The sequence below is a fragment of the Apium graveolens genome, chromosome 4 (genome assembly GCF_009905375.1).
Source record: "Apium graveolens cultivar Ventura chromosome 4, ASM990537v1, whole genome shotgun sequence".
Taxonomy (NCBI): domain Eukaryota; kingdom Viridiplantae; phylum Streptophyta; class Magnoliopsida; order Apiales; family Apiaceae; genus Apium; species Apium graveolens.
The window spans coordinates 277,158,602-277,176,017 of NC_133650.1; the positions used below are offsets into that span (position 1 = coordinate 277,158,602).

General features: G+C 36.9%; 1 long non-coding RNA gene across 1 annotated transcript; it reads left to right on the top strand.

Moving 5' to 3' along the window:
- The first annotated feature begins 3,138 nt into the window (after nucleotides 1-3,138).
- LOC141717399 (uncharacterized) lies at nucleotides 3,139-5,617 on the top strand. Its single transcript, XR_012573636.1, has 4 exons — nucleotides 3,139-3,324; nucleotides 4,977-5,040; nucleotides 5,174-5,230; nucleotides 5,517-5,617. It is a non-coding gene; the product is annotated as an uncharacterized LOC141717399 (long non-coding RNA).
- Nucleotides 5,618-17,416: the final 11,799 nt, after the last annotated feature.

The window sequence follows — 17,416 nt, forward strand, 5'->3', positions numbered from 1 at the left end:
TGTTACGAGCTTCGTTTTGATATGTAGTTCGTTCGATTCCGACGCACGGTTTAGGAGAAACGACCGTTTCAAGTAACAGCGTTTCGCGAACGAAACTTTTCCCCTCACCTTACTTTGAAACATAGGTTAAAGACCAAAAAGGGTTAATTAATGTATGAAACATTTATGGTAAGTGTGTTAGGCAGTTGGTAAGACACTCGCGAAGGAATCGCTTTAAAACTCGTAAAGGTTAAATTATTAAATATGGTGGAGCCGAGGGTACCCGAGTGACTTAAGCGAATCAGTGAGCGCAAAACAAGCGTTAGAGTCTAAGTTAGTTAAAGTATAGATTTACAAGTGACTTTGGTTTAATTCCAACTTACTTGTTGCTTATAGGTTACCAGACTCGTCCCGAGCCATTCGTAACCCCCAGTCGCTCAGGCAAGTTTTCTACCCGTTATACTGTTGTTGTGATGTATATATGTATATGCATTATCTTGTGATAGATGCATGTTGGTTAATTAGCAAATGTTGCGATATATTGAAGCATGCTGATATGGTATATATATGCATGCCTGTTTCGTATTCTTGCCATATATATCTGTTGGTTCAGTTGATAATACCTATGTTAGAGAATAGCGGTAACTTGCATATACCCTTAGTATAGGGACCCAAAGGTGAAAATATTTTCTAAAACCGGGAGTCGAGGATCCCGAGTAGATTTTGTATATATGGATATGGATATATATATATATATATATATTTATATATATATATATATATATATGGTTATAGTTTTCCAAACTATTAATCGAATAAGGTTTATTCGATAACTTTAACTTTATTTATTTATTTGAATATTATTTCGAATATTATTCGAGGGCTTATGACTCTTTTATATTATTATTGAATATTATTTGAATATTCATTCGAGGGCTTATGACTCTTTTATATTATTATTGAATATTATTTGAATATTCATTCGAGGGCTTATGACTCTTTTATATATTATTATTGAATATTATTTGAATATTCATTCGAGGGCTTATGACTCAGTTTATATTATTTAATGAATATTATTTGAATATTCATTTGAGGATCTATGACTCCGATTATTTGCTGAAATATATTCTTTATTTCATTAGAGAATAAACTGTTAATAATCAAACTTATTTTCGATTATTCAAATAAGGATAATACTTTCATATAAGTATATCTTTGGTTATTTAATGTTTATTTCAAGTATAAGTTTTAATACTTCTACTTCAATTATTTTTATAAAGATTATTCTTTATGGGAATATTATTTAAATAATAATATTCAGATATTTTCTAATATATGGGGACTGATTTACTTCATTAAATCAGCTTTACTCCAAACACTCTTTAAAGTGTTTTCGAGTCTTCAAAATGATTTTTAAAGTCAGAGCGGATCCCAAAACTCATTTTTATATTTAAGATCTTCCTTTATAAGGGGATTTAAATACTCGCTCAAAACCTGGGGAATCCGGCTCTGTGGTGTATTTTATATTCGCAACGAGGTTGCAGTTTTGGTAAATGAATTGATTACTTGCCCAACGTTCGGGAAGTAAGCCCATCTAATTGAGTCGGCATAAGCGACAGGCCGGGGTACGGTCTATGAAAGTGTAAGTGGCTGGGTGGCAGTCCATCAACGCGTGAGGGGCCGGGTAACGGTCTAGCGCGAGGTCCTAATGCGGCCAGGGTGATGACCGGTGAGGAATTCATCCATCTACAGTAGAAAAGGTTACTTATTGGTATCTTTGCCTGATCAGCAAGATATCTGGTTTATGCCAAAATTCTTTTCCTTTCCAAAATTCATTGGATGTTTCAAACTCTGTTCATACTTTACATAACAGAGGTTCCAGGAAATGTTTAAGAGATATATATATGTGGATATATATATATCGGGACTAAATAAAGTATCTCGTAACTTTATTTCATTCAATAATATTTCAAAGATTGAATCTATTCAAATCTTGTCTTGTAGTCTCATCTATGTGATGAACTTTTGAAACTGATTATATCTTGAACGGTGGTAGTTCAAGTAGTATTGGGAAAGATATAAGTATATTGGGGTATTTGGTAACCTCATCTTTTAAACTTATATCTAATTAATAATTGTCTTATGAATGACAAAGATTTTCAGAAAAACCTTGAGACAAGGTTAGATATATGAGATCACCTTGCAACGATATTTTTTTATACAGTTATACACTGGGACCTTGTGTATATTATGCATGGAAGAGGACTTCCAATATTTTAAAAAGTATATATGTATATATATACTGAATTTTTTTGCGACTTCATCGCATTAAGATATCAAACTTGGTTCATTTCTTTTGACTAAGACTTTCATGAGTATTATGAGTAGGCTCATATATTGTAAATCATTATATATATTATTTTGGTGGGCTTGCTGCTCACCCTTGCTTTATTTCTTCATCACACAACAACAGTTAGGAAAGATGGCCAGACTCCAGCAGACCCAGCGCAAGCGCGTGGGAAGCGTCCCGCGTCTTCCCGTTGATGTTGTAGCTGCTATAGCTGCAGAGGTAGATCTATTGTAGATCAGACCATCTACTTTTGAGAATCAATTATGTATAATTATAACTTGTGGCAGATAATGGCAATTAACTGTAAATTTATCAAGTAATCATTTTGGGTTGTAATAACTTTTAAATTGTGGATTCAAAGACTTGTACTTATTTAAATTTCATCTCTGAGACTATAACGGGTTGTGGTGTGTGTCAGTGTGGGGTCACAGCATAAGGTTATTTATTATTAATTAAGTGAAGTGATATTGTGGAAAGAAAGACCGTGACGACCCGGATCCCCGACCCCGGATCTGGGGGTGTTACATACAAACCCCTCTTTGAACCCGCTAAATGGTACCCCCTAATCTTTATTATATTTTATTTATTTTCTTTTCTGCACAAAGGTTGTTAATTTCTCTATTTTTATTTTTTGATTTCTAGTCAGAAATGCTCCAAACGTGCTGTTCTTTAGGCTTATCATAATTTATGTACTGGAATGCTCCTTTTTTTTTACTTCAATTTGATTATTGTGCTTCGGTTTTTATAGTATTGAGTTAAGGCGTAATTGAGTTTCTTGATGTTTGTGTTTGTAGCTTGTGCCAAGGACCATAATGTGTGTGCCAAATGTTCTCGTCTGTTTAATATGATTGGGTTTTTCTTTGTTTGTGGTTGTAAGTGATGAAGGAGGAGGAAAAGAGTCGGTGTTGTCATCGTCATCGTTTCAATACACAAGGCCTATTCTTCAGAGTAATTTTCAGCTTATGGGTTACAAAGCTAGACATGCTTTTAAGGTCCATTACTACTGTAATTGTCTCTTTTTATGTTTTTTATGTATGTTGTGCTTCTATGTCTTAATTGTGCTGCTTTTGTTTACATATTACTATTTTACAAATTTTAGGCATATTTAGGGAGTTGATTATGTACTTTATTTAGTACAATTAGTTTCAATAGTGGAGGAAATTTATGTTGCTTGTTCATGCAGCTAATTCTAATGAAGAGAGGAGGACAAATAATATATTCTGGAGAGTTCGGTCATTATTCCAGTAAAATAATTGAATATTTTGAGGTGAGCAATGACTAATGTTTGAACCAAGTCCCAAAGGATGTAGAATAAGCACAACTACTAATTTTCTATGTTTAAAATGAAATTTTTGTATGGGACTCATATCAGATCATGTCGCCAAGTCAAATTGCCTAACAACCATTTTATCTCCTTTGTGGCGGAACATATATAGAGTGTCAAAAATTGAAGAAAAATACGATCCCGCGACCTGGATGTTAGAAATTACGAGTTCATCTTCAGAAGAACAACTTGATTTAAACTTTGCCCATATCTATGAAAAGTCTCATCTATGTCGGTAAGAATCACACTAATCTTAAATAAAGTGTTGGCCTACTAGTTGTTATTACATTAGCTATAACATTGCAGAGTGAGATAAACATAACTCATTACTCATATGTATTTATGCCAGCTCTGCTATTTGTCTTTCAATCATCAATATTATAGGAATCACGAGTCTTGAAAATTCTCAACTCTTTGGCAACATATTCTTATATTTAATATTACTACTATTTAATCTATTTACGAGATCATAGGTAGCAAAAGACATCATTCCCAGGTACTTGACAAGAATAAAAATTACAACGATTTCAAGGTACTGATTATAAAATAGAAAGCCAGGGGTTTAACTTTGTTTGTGTACCGACATAGGAGCATAACTTTTTGTATTAGAACTTGAGTACTTAAGTTGAGTTTGGAAGTTTGTATCTCGACCTAGTCCACTTATCAACAGGGTGCCCAACATAACTTTTTCTACAAAATTATCTGGTTGTCACTTAAATTATTCTTGGAAAAAGTTCTGTTGCTCATGCTAGGTATTGTCTTGACATTTTCTAATATATTTATCTTTTTGTTAATATTCCCAAAGTTTTATGTTTGTTTCTAATTGTAATTTGCAATACTATTGTGTACGGTTGTTGATTATATCATACCATTTAATCATATATTATCCAGTTCTGTTTAACATTTCCCAGTTCTGTTTAATATGTAAGGCCAAGGATAATCATATATTATCCAATGACATGAACATTTTTTGGTTCTCTTGTTTGTTACTATATTCGAGATAAATTTCTCAACAGATCAATATTAGTTTGGTAATTAGAGATTTCTCTATCATACTTCCTTGCTGCGAGCATTGTTTCTCTTTAAGCCTCCTAAAAAAACTTAAAAGTATACCCTACTCTAGTTTTTATATATTTATATATTTTACAGTAGTTCTTACTTCTTACATCTCAACTGTTCTTCCAAAAGGCTTTGCCTCGATGCTGGTCTTAGTGTTTTATACCATGTAGGGTTGTGGAATACACAAGTCTAATTAAAATATCAACTGTTCTTTGGAAAAACTTTTTCTTAAAGATGGTTTTGGTATTTTATTTCTTGTAGGGTTGTGGAGGATCATCACATTGTGGCATGGGTTGCAGTGCATTCGTGTCCAATAAGTTGGGAGGTAAGATCTATTTACAAGCATCTCAGTCTACTATCAACAAGAAGCTTAGAAATAGCCGCCTCTACTATCAACAAGCAGCTTAGAAATAGCCGCCTCTTGAATATCTGTTGAATCAATATTCTTTTAATTTCAGGTTATCATGTATGTACATCTGTTGGACATACCTCAAGTATGACAATTGATCTTATTGGTAAGGTTTTATCTATTTATGAAATAAAAATAAATGGGCTGCATCACCAGGTCTTATTTTGTTTCTCTTCTCTCTTTTTTTTTATAAAATTATTTTTGTTAATAGTTTATCTTTTGCATTTGTTTCTATGATAATAAATAAAGAAATATACGGTGTAAATGGCTTAGCAAAACCATGAGTTAAATCCTTATGATTTTGGCTCAAATTTCAGGATATTATTAAACATCTGCATATTTGATTAAAGGATGTAAATAATTAACTAATTCTTGCGGGTGAGATTATGCAGATAAAAGGACTCCCAAGCTGGCATAATTGTTAAGATGTCTAGTGGCCCGCCCTACTGTTCTCTTTCTGATTCTGTGATCTGTGATTAATATGAAGTTCAGGTCGTACTGTAATCTCTAAGAAATTATATGATATATAATATGGAATTGTTCTTGACTGTGATAAATATATGATTATGCAGGGGCCTTACATGTTAAACAGAACGGGAAAATGTGATTTTACTACACGCTTTTCACAAACGCATGGGCCTTACATCTTCTGTTCAAATTTGAGTGGATCAGGGAAGGCTTTTTCTTTTGGTTGCTGGTGGACCATATGGGCCAGGGATGTCTTTGGGCTCTCTTTTTTGGAGATGGTGGGATGGTGTTTGTTTTTAGATTGCTAGTGGGCTTTTTGGTTAAGTCTTATAGATTTGCCTTTCTTATTTTAAGTTATGTTTGATTTTTGATGTAATTTATTTTTTTCTTTTTTCTCTTTATTTTTCTTAGAGCCTGTTCTAAGAGAAATTTTGAGAAGTGACTTGTGTAAATTCTTTCTCTTTTATATATTTTTCGAGGCTTAGACCTCATTTACCCAAAAAAAATACCAGAGTGTTAAATAAAATGTTACCAAAAGATTGAATTGAGTGTTACAATAGCAAATATGGTGTTACAAAAGAGTCTATTCCAACATATTTTTGGTGTTACTAAAGGGTAAGGTTTGTTACAACAGAACTGTGGTTACACCTTCAAATTGTTACCATAGAAATAGAAAAATGTAACTATAGGTACTCTATTGTAACACATTGAGAGGTGTTACCAAAATTTTAAAAAATGTAACCTTAGACACCTATTGTAGCAGGGGCAAATCCAACACCCCCAAATTTTAAAAAAATGTAACCATAGCCCATTTTTTTGCTTTAGGTAACACTTTTTGGCCATTTTAACATTTTTTTTTGGTGTTGCTACAGGTCAAATATGGTGTAGTGTGCATAGTGGTTAATTGTAGCAAATACAGGTCGATTCAAAGATAACATGAAATTTTCAAAACCCTAACAATTAAATCAGGCGAACTAGACAATAAAATTTGAGAGGAGTTTGAATTAACCTAATTAGCAAATAGATTAAATAACATGGAAAACCTAAAAATCCGAATCCGTTAATCAATCACAATTAATTTCAACTCGCCCTAAAATCAATTCTTTTTTTCACAAATAAATCTATTATATATATAATAAAGCAAATAGGGGTTTGGATGAGACAATTTAATCATTTTAAAATTACTGAATTGCCCCTCATAATTGTATGTTAATAATTATTTTAATTTAATATACATGCATTAATTACCTCTCATTTAATATGCATGTATTAAGTATTATTTCTCATTATTACGTATATTTATTACTACTTAATTATTTAATATTAACAATTTATAACTATATGGATAAATTAAATACATTTTAAAGAAAAAAAATAACATTAGTGTACGAAGATCGAAGCACGAATAATAGAATTTATTTTTTATTCTAAGAATGTGAGAACTATTATAAAATAGTATAATTTTCGTAAAATGGTTAAAACTATACGTAAACAACGATTAGATTGAAATTTTAAAGATATACTCCCTCCGTCCCACTGGGATGTTTACGTTACTATTCGACACGCATTTCAAGGCTTCTATAAAGTATAGTTTCATAATATTTTTTCAAATTTTTTTTTTAATAAAAGTTTAAACATAAAAATTTTATTCAGAAAAAAATTAAAAAAATATATTATGAAACTATACTTTAAACGAGTATTGAAAAGTATGCCGAAAAGTAACGTAAACAATCTAGTGGGACGGAGAGAGTATATGATATAATACTGAAATTTTTTAACTGTATTAATATATTACATATATTAAACTTTCATGCATATAAGAAAAATAGTTGAAAAAACCTCGAGAATCAATAATATTACACATACTTCGAGTTGATGAGATCTTTAGTCCAACACATACTTCCGGTCAAGATCAACAGTTATGTACCTCACTTATCGCACTTTTAGCATTCAAATACATTAGGTATTCAAAAAAATTAATATGCATGCATTAATTACCTCTAATTTCATATGCATGTATGAAATATTATGTCTCATTATTACGTACATTTATTACTACTTTTAATATTAACAATTTATACCTATATGAATAAATTAAATATATTTTTTAAGGAGAAAAATAATATTAGTGTACGAAGATCAAAGCACGAATAGTAGAAATCATTATTTATTCTAAGAATGTGGTAACTATTATAAAAAAAGTATAATTTTCATAATATGGTTAAAACTATATGTAAACAATGATCAGATTAAAATTTTAAAGATATATATGACATAATACTGAATTTTTTTAACCGTATCAATATATAACAAATATTAAACTTTCATGCATATAAGAAAAATAGTTGAAAAAACTCAAGAATCATTAATATTACACATACTTCGAGTTGATGGGATCATTAGTCTAACAATACATACTTCCGGTTCAAATCAATAATTATGTACCTCACTTATCGCACTTTTAGCATTCAAATATATTAGGTATTTAAAAAATTATTTATTCACATTTCGGGCAAAGAATACCCCTACATTTCTCTATTGTTTCGGTTTAATGTTAAATACCGAGGAACTTGTTTTGCATCAATATAACCACATGCCAAAAAGTCAAAAACTACGCATATAAATACGTTTATGTCATCAATTTACCTAGAAACAACACGAATACACTGGCAACAACTGCAATTAAAAGCGCGCAATCTAGAGCATGTCCGTGCATTGCACAAGTTATAGAGCAATCGATCAACTTGATATTTTTAAGTGCTCAATGACGATAATTTAGCAACCAAGGTGATCGAAGGCACAAATCCGACCACCAAGGATGTTAAAAGCGTGCCGAAAAACCAGATCTAAAGCAGAAAATGGTCATTCAACCTCAAAACCTGTTGTTCGATCAACCGGACACCATCTCAGCTGAAAGACCGACCCAATCAGATCCGGTAAATCGGAAAAAATGACCTAAGGGTCGTGAGAAAGTGTTGATTGAGGCTTCTACAGGCCAAAAGGTCCTCTTCAGCGACATGAGGTTAAATCAAGATAAAAAACAACGAGAGAAAAGCTTCGGTAATAACGAGGAAATTGAAGTGCCTCTCGAACAAGGTGACGAGGATCTCTTGATGCTCGAAAGGGAGCATAAGCTGATATCGTAAAAAATCAGACTTAAAAAGGAGATTCTACGACTGCATAAGGAGTTCTCCGAGGTGTCTGAGGATTATGAGTCATTGGAATACTAGACAGAGGAGTATGATCCCACCTGGATTCCCTCAAGACAATCAACATTCTCTGAGTATGAGGCATCAGCAACATCCTTCCAGTCAAAAAGGAGACAAGGAAGGAAAATAGACAATAGCACCTCCGATGAGGATGAGAGCCAAGAAACAAGTTCGAAGCGCCAATAAACTTCGAAGCTTTCGAAGTTGGCTGATGATTTGACACTTATCAAAAATTATATCCGAACTCAAAGTGGTGGAATCGAGGTCACCTCTAAAAGCTCTCTGTCAACAAAGATTGAGAATGCTAAGATCAACAGGGACTTAAAGGTACCTCCAATAGGATCGTTCGATGGATCTTTAGACCCATCAGATTTCATTAACTTGTTTGATGGACGAATGGATTTTTTTGGCCATTCAGAGGTAGCTCGATGTAGATTTTTCTCCACCTGCCTCAAGGGGACAACTCTTAATTGGTTCAACAACCTTCAACCTCGATCAATTGACTCATGGGCAGTTCTGAAAAGTAAGTTCCGAACTCGTTTCTCTAGTAATAAACGCAGAGGAAAAATCACGGCATCCCTCATCTCAGTGTATCAACGCTCCAATGAGACTCTAAGAGCGTATCTAACACTTTTCCGAGCCCACATCGCTGAAATAACGAATCTCGCTGACCCTCTAGAAGTAAACTAACTTATAGCTGGCATTGACAGGTCTCGACACAGTCAGCTTCTTGAAGAACATTTTGAAAAAGAGCCTAAGACATTGCAATCAGCAATAAAGATCATTGAGTATAGGCTAACCCTCCAAGAGGCTGTGGGTAGCATTCAACATTCTCGGTCCCCGAAAGCCCAATACAGTCGAAGTCTACAAAGATCTCGTAACTATGATAGGAAAGACTACAGGAGTCGAAGTCAAATTAAAAGGTACCGAGACTCGCGACCCTCTCAATCATCTCCAACACCCCGAACTTATCAAAGGGATTGAGATTTTGGATCCGAAAGTTCTCAGTATAAAGATAACAAAACATGACCTCCAGGCCCAAGATACTCGTGAACCCACCAAACTAAATACAGACAAGGCCACGATCCTAGCAGTTCTTAAAACTGACCCTTCATATAAGCCTCCAAGGCCAATGAACCCGAACAGGCCTCCTAACAATAAATATTCTGACTATCATGAGGACACGGGTCATGGGACAGAGCGTTGTTTTCAACTGACAAATCTCATCGAAGAAAAAAATCTGTGATGGACATTTAGCCCATTATGTAGACAACCCGCGTGATCACAGATCCCACCATCGAGACTCAGACAGAGTCATCGATGTTATCTCAGGGGGTTACTCAGCTGGGGGATTCTCAAACAACGCGAAAAAGTAATATGCTCAAGACGTCTATAAAGTCGAGACGGCCAAGAAGAAATCTGACCCTGGTTATTTCATTCTCTGATAATGACTACACATATGGCATCATCGAAGACCATCAGGATGCCCTCGTCATAACGACAAATATAGGGATAAATACGGTAAAGAAAATTATGGTGGATAATGGCAGCTCTGTGGATATATTGTATTACAGTGCTTACTTCAGGATGGATTTGGGTGATAGGAAGCTTGACACAACCAAAGGAACCCCCTATATGGCTTCACGGGGAATGAAGTCAAACTCATCGGAGTGATAGACCTTTCAGTCCTTTTCGGGTCCCCTCCATGTCAAGTCTGGCGTATAGTAAAGTTCCATGTTGTTAACGCCTTCTCAAGTTTCAATGCCATCAGGTCGAACCACGATCGGTCCCCTCAGATCCATCACCTCTATAACTCATCTAAAAATGAAATTTCCAACATAATTTGGAGTCGGAGAAGTCTGTGGTGACCAAAGAGCTTCGAGACAATGCTATATTAGCAACTCCATCCCTAAGCGCAACGTTCAAAATTCTAAAATCAATCAGGTGATCGAAGTAGACCCACGAGATCTCATCGAGACCTCTAGTCCAAACAATTGTGAGCCCAATGAAGAACTCGAAGCCGTCGAAATTTATGATAAATCAAAGGGAAAAACAATCTAAATTGGAGCAAGACTCCCCGAAGATATCAAAGCAAACCTAATAGCGACACTCCGAAGCTTCACGAATATCTTCGCCTTAGATCCCAAGGACATGACCGGGATTCCCGAGGAAACAGTATTACACAGGCTCAATATCTCTCCAGAGGCTCGCGCCGTAAAGAAGAAAAAGAGAGTCTTTTCATCAGAAAAGCAAGAGGCAATCGATGCAGAAATTGATAGACTTCTCGTATCAAACTTCATCAAGGAGGTTCAATTCCCCAAGTGGATATCTAACGCAGTGCTCGACAAGAAAAACAATGGGAAGTGGAGAATGTGCATAGATTATTCAGATGTTAATAGGGCCTGTCCAAAATATTTCTACCCCTTGCCAAATATTGATCAGCTAATTGACTCGACTGCAAAGCATGAAATGCTTTACTTTATGGACGCAATTGCAGAATATAACCAAATCAAGCTGGCTAAAGAAGACCAAGACAACACGGCCTTCATCACCCATAGAGGTGTCTTTGGTTATAAGGTTCTACCCTTTGGTCTCCTCAATGCAGGTGCTACATTCCAAAGAATAATGGACACAATTTTTGCACTCCAAATTGGCCATAATATGTAGATATACGTCGATGACATGATCGTGAAGTCTACCAAGACCACGGACCATATCAATGACCTCATCGAGATATTCATAAGGGTCAGAGATCACCGAATGCGACTAAATCCATCCAAATGCTCCTTCGGCCTTTAAGGAGGCAAATTCCTAGGATATCTCCTAACAAGATGTGGAATCGAAACTGACCCAGCCAAGATAAAAGCAATCCAGGAAATACCATCACCCAAATCATTAAAAGACCTCCAAAGCCTCACGGGCTCGATTGCTGCGTTGCTTTGCTTTATCCCGCAATCTTCTAAGCGCTGCTTACCAATGTTCGAAGTTATCAAAAAAGCCTCGAAGTCCAACAAATTCACCTGGGATACAGAATGTGAAAATATCCTCCAGGGCATCAAACACTTCTTAGCCTCGCCTCCCATCTTGACAAGGGCCTTACCGTGTGAACCTCTCAAGATTTATCTATCAGCCTCAGACTCCACGGTAGCCTCGGTCTTAGTAAAAGAAAAAGACTCGGAGCAACGACCGGTGTATTACATCAGTCACATGTTGAAAGATGTCGAAACTCGTTATTCTAAGATAGAGATTCTAATCTTTGCTCTTGTCATCTCAAGTAGAAAGCTTCAACATTATTTTTAGGGATGACTGATTAGTGTTATGACTAACCATCCCCTTCAAAAGATATTACATAGACCAGACATGTCAGGTCGTCTCGCAGCATGGACAGTCGAGTTGAGCCAATTTAACCTCAAGTTTACCCCAAGAACGGCGATGATGTCACAAGCCGTTTCAGACTTTATCGTTGAATGCAACTTCACAGAGCTAGAACAAGGAGAAGTCCACCTGGAGCATGACAAAAACCCCTAGTGCCTATTTACTGATGGATCATCGATGGCCAACACAGGAGGAGCATGTGTCATTCTCATTAGCCCCGAGAAATTTAAGATCCAATAGGCAATCAAGTTTTGCTTGAACGTCAAAAATAACGAAGCAGAATATGAAGGCCTCATAGCTGGTCTACAGATGGCCCGACACCTTGAGGTTCAAGTCATTCAAATATTCAGTGACTCTCAGCTGGTTGTCAAATAACTTTTAGGAGAGTACAAAAAATCAACGATAGAATGATCGCCTGTGCAAAGATCACCAAAAGCCTGCTACAATCTTTCTTCTCGTGGACCCTAAATTACATCGACAGATCAGAAAACCAATGGGCAGATGCCCTGTTAGGGCTCGCAACACCAGAACCAAATTCGTCCTTGGAGCCCATTTATACACGAAGCCTCACAATGTCTTCGATATCAGAACCACCTCAAGACATCAATTGCGTCTCATCTCAGCAAGACTGACGAACTCGAATAATCCAGTACATACGAGGTGAGCTACTGGAAATGAATGAAAGTGACAAGGTAAAGATAGATTATAAACCAAAAATTTACTGCCTCGAAAATGATCAGCTATATCGAAGGTCGCTAACAGAGCCTCTACTCAAGTGTGTTACAAAGGATGAAGCAGAATTAGCTATGACAGAAATCCACACAGGCATCTGTAGAGAACACCTGGCAGGAAAAAGCCTCGCCCTGAAAATCATGAGGTATGGTTTCTATTGGCCAACCATGAGGAAAGATTGTGAAGATTTTACCAAAAAATGCAGATTATGCCAACTATATAGCACCGTGAGTCATAGACCTCCAACCGTTCTCTCCTCGATAACCTCGCCATGCCCCTTTTTCATGTGGGGAATTGACCTTATGGGTCCACTTCCCCGGAGCACAGGCCATAAAAAGTTTATCATCGTCGTTATCGATTACCACATAAAATGGGTCGAGGCCAAACCACTAGCTCGTATTAGAGAAGTCGATGTGATAAATTTCTTTATGGAAAACATTGTCTTCAGGTTCGGAGTCCCTCATATCGTGGTAACGGATAATGGAACCGAATTTATTGGAAAAGACATCGAAGCAACTTTCAGCCAACTAACGATCCAACACGTCAAAGCCTCGGTGGAATACACACAGTGCAATGGTCAAGTGGAGATCACAAATAAAATAATTCTCAAAGGATTAAAGAAAAGGTTAGCATAGGCTGACAGGGTTTGGGTTGACGAGCTGCCAAACGTCCTGTGGAGTTACAGGACAATCCCGCGAGCATCTACTGGTCAGACTCCATTCATAATAGCGTATGGTTCAGAAGCATTACTCCCAATTGATGTGAGCATAAATTCCCCAAGACTACAAAACTTCAACCCCGAAATGCTCAACAATCGGACTACGATTTAACACCGACCTCATCAAAGAACTCCAAGACTCCGTTCACCTCAAAGTCGCCAAATACCAGGAAAAAATGGCTAAGTACTTCGACTCCAAAGACAAACCCAAAGCCCTCGAGGTGAATGACCTCGTCTTACGAGAAGCCGCATTGTCCATACTAGCAAAGGTGTCCAAACTCTCCTCACCTTGGGATGGGCCTTTCAAAATTATCAGGGTAATCAGACCAGGCACTTATCTCCTCGCTAACCTCGACGGCACTCCAATCCCAAATACTTGGGATGTAACTCATCTGAAGAAATACTACCCATGAAGCCCAGCAACCCACATATTCCTTGTCTCTAAAAATCTCCAGCTCAAAATTAAGTTATTTTAAATTATCTACTACTTCCTCAAGAGCTCGTTGCTATGTGAGCATCCGAGAACTCTTATCCTCAAAAGGCTATGTTATGCCATTTTCTTACATTAAAGATCTTTCGCTACTATAGTCCATTTTAACTCCACGTTCTACAAAAGAATAAACCCAATCTCAAATAGTAATAACAACACTCAACAAACCTCACAAAGCAAGACGATGATAGGCAGGTAAAAATTAATACCCATTCAAACGACAATCATTCTCAACTTCGATGTCTACAAAAATATAACTAACTATAACAAAAAAAAACAAAAAAAATGCAACGTCAAGGAAAGACCCGAACAACTGAAGCACTCTAGCAAGCTTACCCCAAATAAAGAAAAATATGATAAGAACAATGAACCAAACAACTGATTCATTGCTCCAAGCAACGTTAAAAATACATGATATAAGATGAAAATTACTCTGCCGCAACCCAACTGAAGCTCATACAAACACACCAACATACTATCCTAACACTACAACTTTAAAACACAATCAACAAAAAGCTTCAGATCCAATAGTAAGCCACAAAAAACTTCCACCATCGCTCCAAAGGCCTCATGACCATGAAAACACCTAGGCCTCTTAGCTTTCACAGACTCTAGTTTAACCACTTCATATCAAGACACCTTTTGTTACTACAAAATTTCCTTACACTGCACCTCTCTACATGAAGAGTAAAATCAGCCTACAATCAATCTGAAAATCGAAAGAAGGCGACAGCATAACCAATATAAGTTTAACAAAAATTACGCCGCCCACAGGAAATTTTTTGAATCAAACCAAAAAAGGGAAAAAAGAAGAAAGAGACAAGACAAAAATAGGAAAAACGATAAACAAAAACTCCCAAGTCACCTGAATGAAAACATGACTAAACTACAAGTAAATTTAATGCAAAAATTGATAAGCAGAAAAATCAAAGGGACAAAAAAAATCAAAACAGGCAACACTACAACTTATGAAACAAAGGCCCGATTTAAGATTACCCAAGAAAGATCGAAGTCTTAACAAAAACACAGCAAATATCCGGCCTCAGCCACATAAAAACCAAGTAACAGAAAAAGGAAACCTTAAAGTCTTAAAACCACAACTTCCTCTGGGCATACCCAGGTAAATACGAAATATAGAAAAATAAATTAATGTTACTCCTTGGAAGGAGTAACCTCCGGAGCATTTTTCGAGGCCTCAACAGCAGCGCAGATCCGACCCTGCTCCTCCTTTAAGTAGTCCTCCCAGCGGTTCGCAGCAACATCGACCCCGCGAGCCTCTAGGCGCTTCCTACACTCCATATAGCCTTCTTCAAAAAGCTGCAACGATTCCTCTTCAAGCGACGCCTTATAATCTCCAAGCTCTTTCTTTATCTCATCCTGGGCAAATACAACTTTCTGCAACTCTTCACCATGTTCAACTTTCAAAGTGGCTATCTTGCCCTCCACCTCGGAAAGGCTCAAAACTTGATTCTTCACAGTAAGCGACAAGGCGCTACACTCACCGCTAAGATTAGCATTCTCTATCAGCAAACTCGAAATCTTCGAGGAGGTAGTCTCTTGAGTACGAGTAATATCCAACAGTTGCATCTCCAACGACTCTTTAGCAATCTTCAAAGCAGATACCTCGCTTCGAAGCTTCTCCACCTCAGCTATCCCCGCAGAGAACTCTGACTCTTTTACCTTGTTCAGCTCATCCAAGAGTTGTCAACATAAGTCAATAAAAAGAGCAATCAGTAAAATAGAAGACATACGAGGATAATATAGCTAACAAGAAAGATAAATAAGCCAGAGAAAAAACAAAGCAGTACAAACAAAAAAGCAAAAATAAATAAAAAGGGAAAACGAACCTTTACTGCATAAGCCATACAAGCCTCAAGAACCCCTGAGCACGGGGCCTTGAGCCACAATAACTCTCCCTTCCCAAGTCTCCTCCATAGGCAATTTCCCCTTATCTATCTTCACAGTTTCAGGAGCCTCAAGACTACCACCAACACTTCCTGAGCGATTCAATCTCAAGTCCTCTGAGGTCTTGTCACTATCGTCAATAATAACATACTTACCAGATTCTCTATGCTTCTTATGATGGTGCCAATGGGAAGAACCATGCTCGCGATGCCTTTTCTTCTCTTTAACACTTAGCTCGACCCTCATCTCCTTCCCCAGCTCATTCGTAACAGCGACAGCTCCAACATCATCTCCACCAATGGAAGGTTCAACTGGCTCTTTATTTCCAACACCAACAGTACCCACAGGCACAAAAGCCTCGCCATCAATCCTTTTCTTAGCAAGCAACCTCTTAACACTTTCAGAAGGCATCTTCGGTTGAGAGTTCAACAAAAGACGAAGCTTCGGCCCAAAAACTGCAAAAATAAACTTAGGTCACAACAGTTCAATAGACAACAAACAAATAAAAAAATAAAAGGAAAAAGACTCTTAAAAGACACAAAAATTTTCACTAAAAGATCTTCCGACTATGGTTACATAAAAATCAAACGTTAGAAAAACTAGAAGCTTTATATTGGGAAGCATTCCCACAGAAATTTGACAACTCCACAGCAGTCAAGAATCCCATTTCACTCAAAGCCTTTAAAAGCTCAGACGACCACCGGTGCCACGGGGTCACTTCGGCAAGCTCGTGGCCCACCTCGAATGCCAACCCGAGTTTGATGTAGAAGTGCTCACGAGTTTGGGACAACCAGGCTTCACATTAAAATAAATCTGTGCACCGGTAAACTTTAGCCGATAAAGAGAGAAGATCAAATTAAGACTCGGCTCCATGCTAAGCTCGCTACATCGTATTATAACCCCATTTATCTGCAACATCAAGTTAGGGGATATTTGTCCCACCCCACAGTTCAACGTCCTCAACATATGTAAAAAGAAAGGATGCATCGGTAGCCTAAAACCATACACGAACCACAAATATGGAATGGCCTGCAAACCGGCACGAGGCGTATCCCACATACGGTCCCCAGACTCCGGAGGATAAACGAGATACCCATCAGGAAAAGAATAATAACCTGACAAAACTCCAAGATTCAGGGTCGTCTTATGATAAACACTAATACAAGCATTATATGGCTTTTGTGACTTAAAAAATGTAGAACGATTCTCAGATACCATAAGCCCCACATTAGACTCAAAAAGAAAAGCAGATTCCCCAGTACACTCCACTTTCACACTGCTACCAACCACATCATCCCTCCCCGACTCATCTTCATTAAAACCTAAACCAAAAGGCGAAAAATTCCCAGGACTTGACAATGGAGGAGGAGCCTGATTAAGGGGGGTCAGCCCACT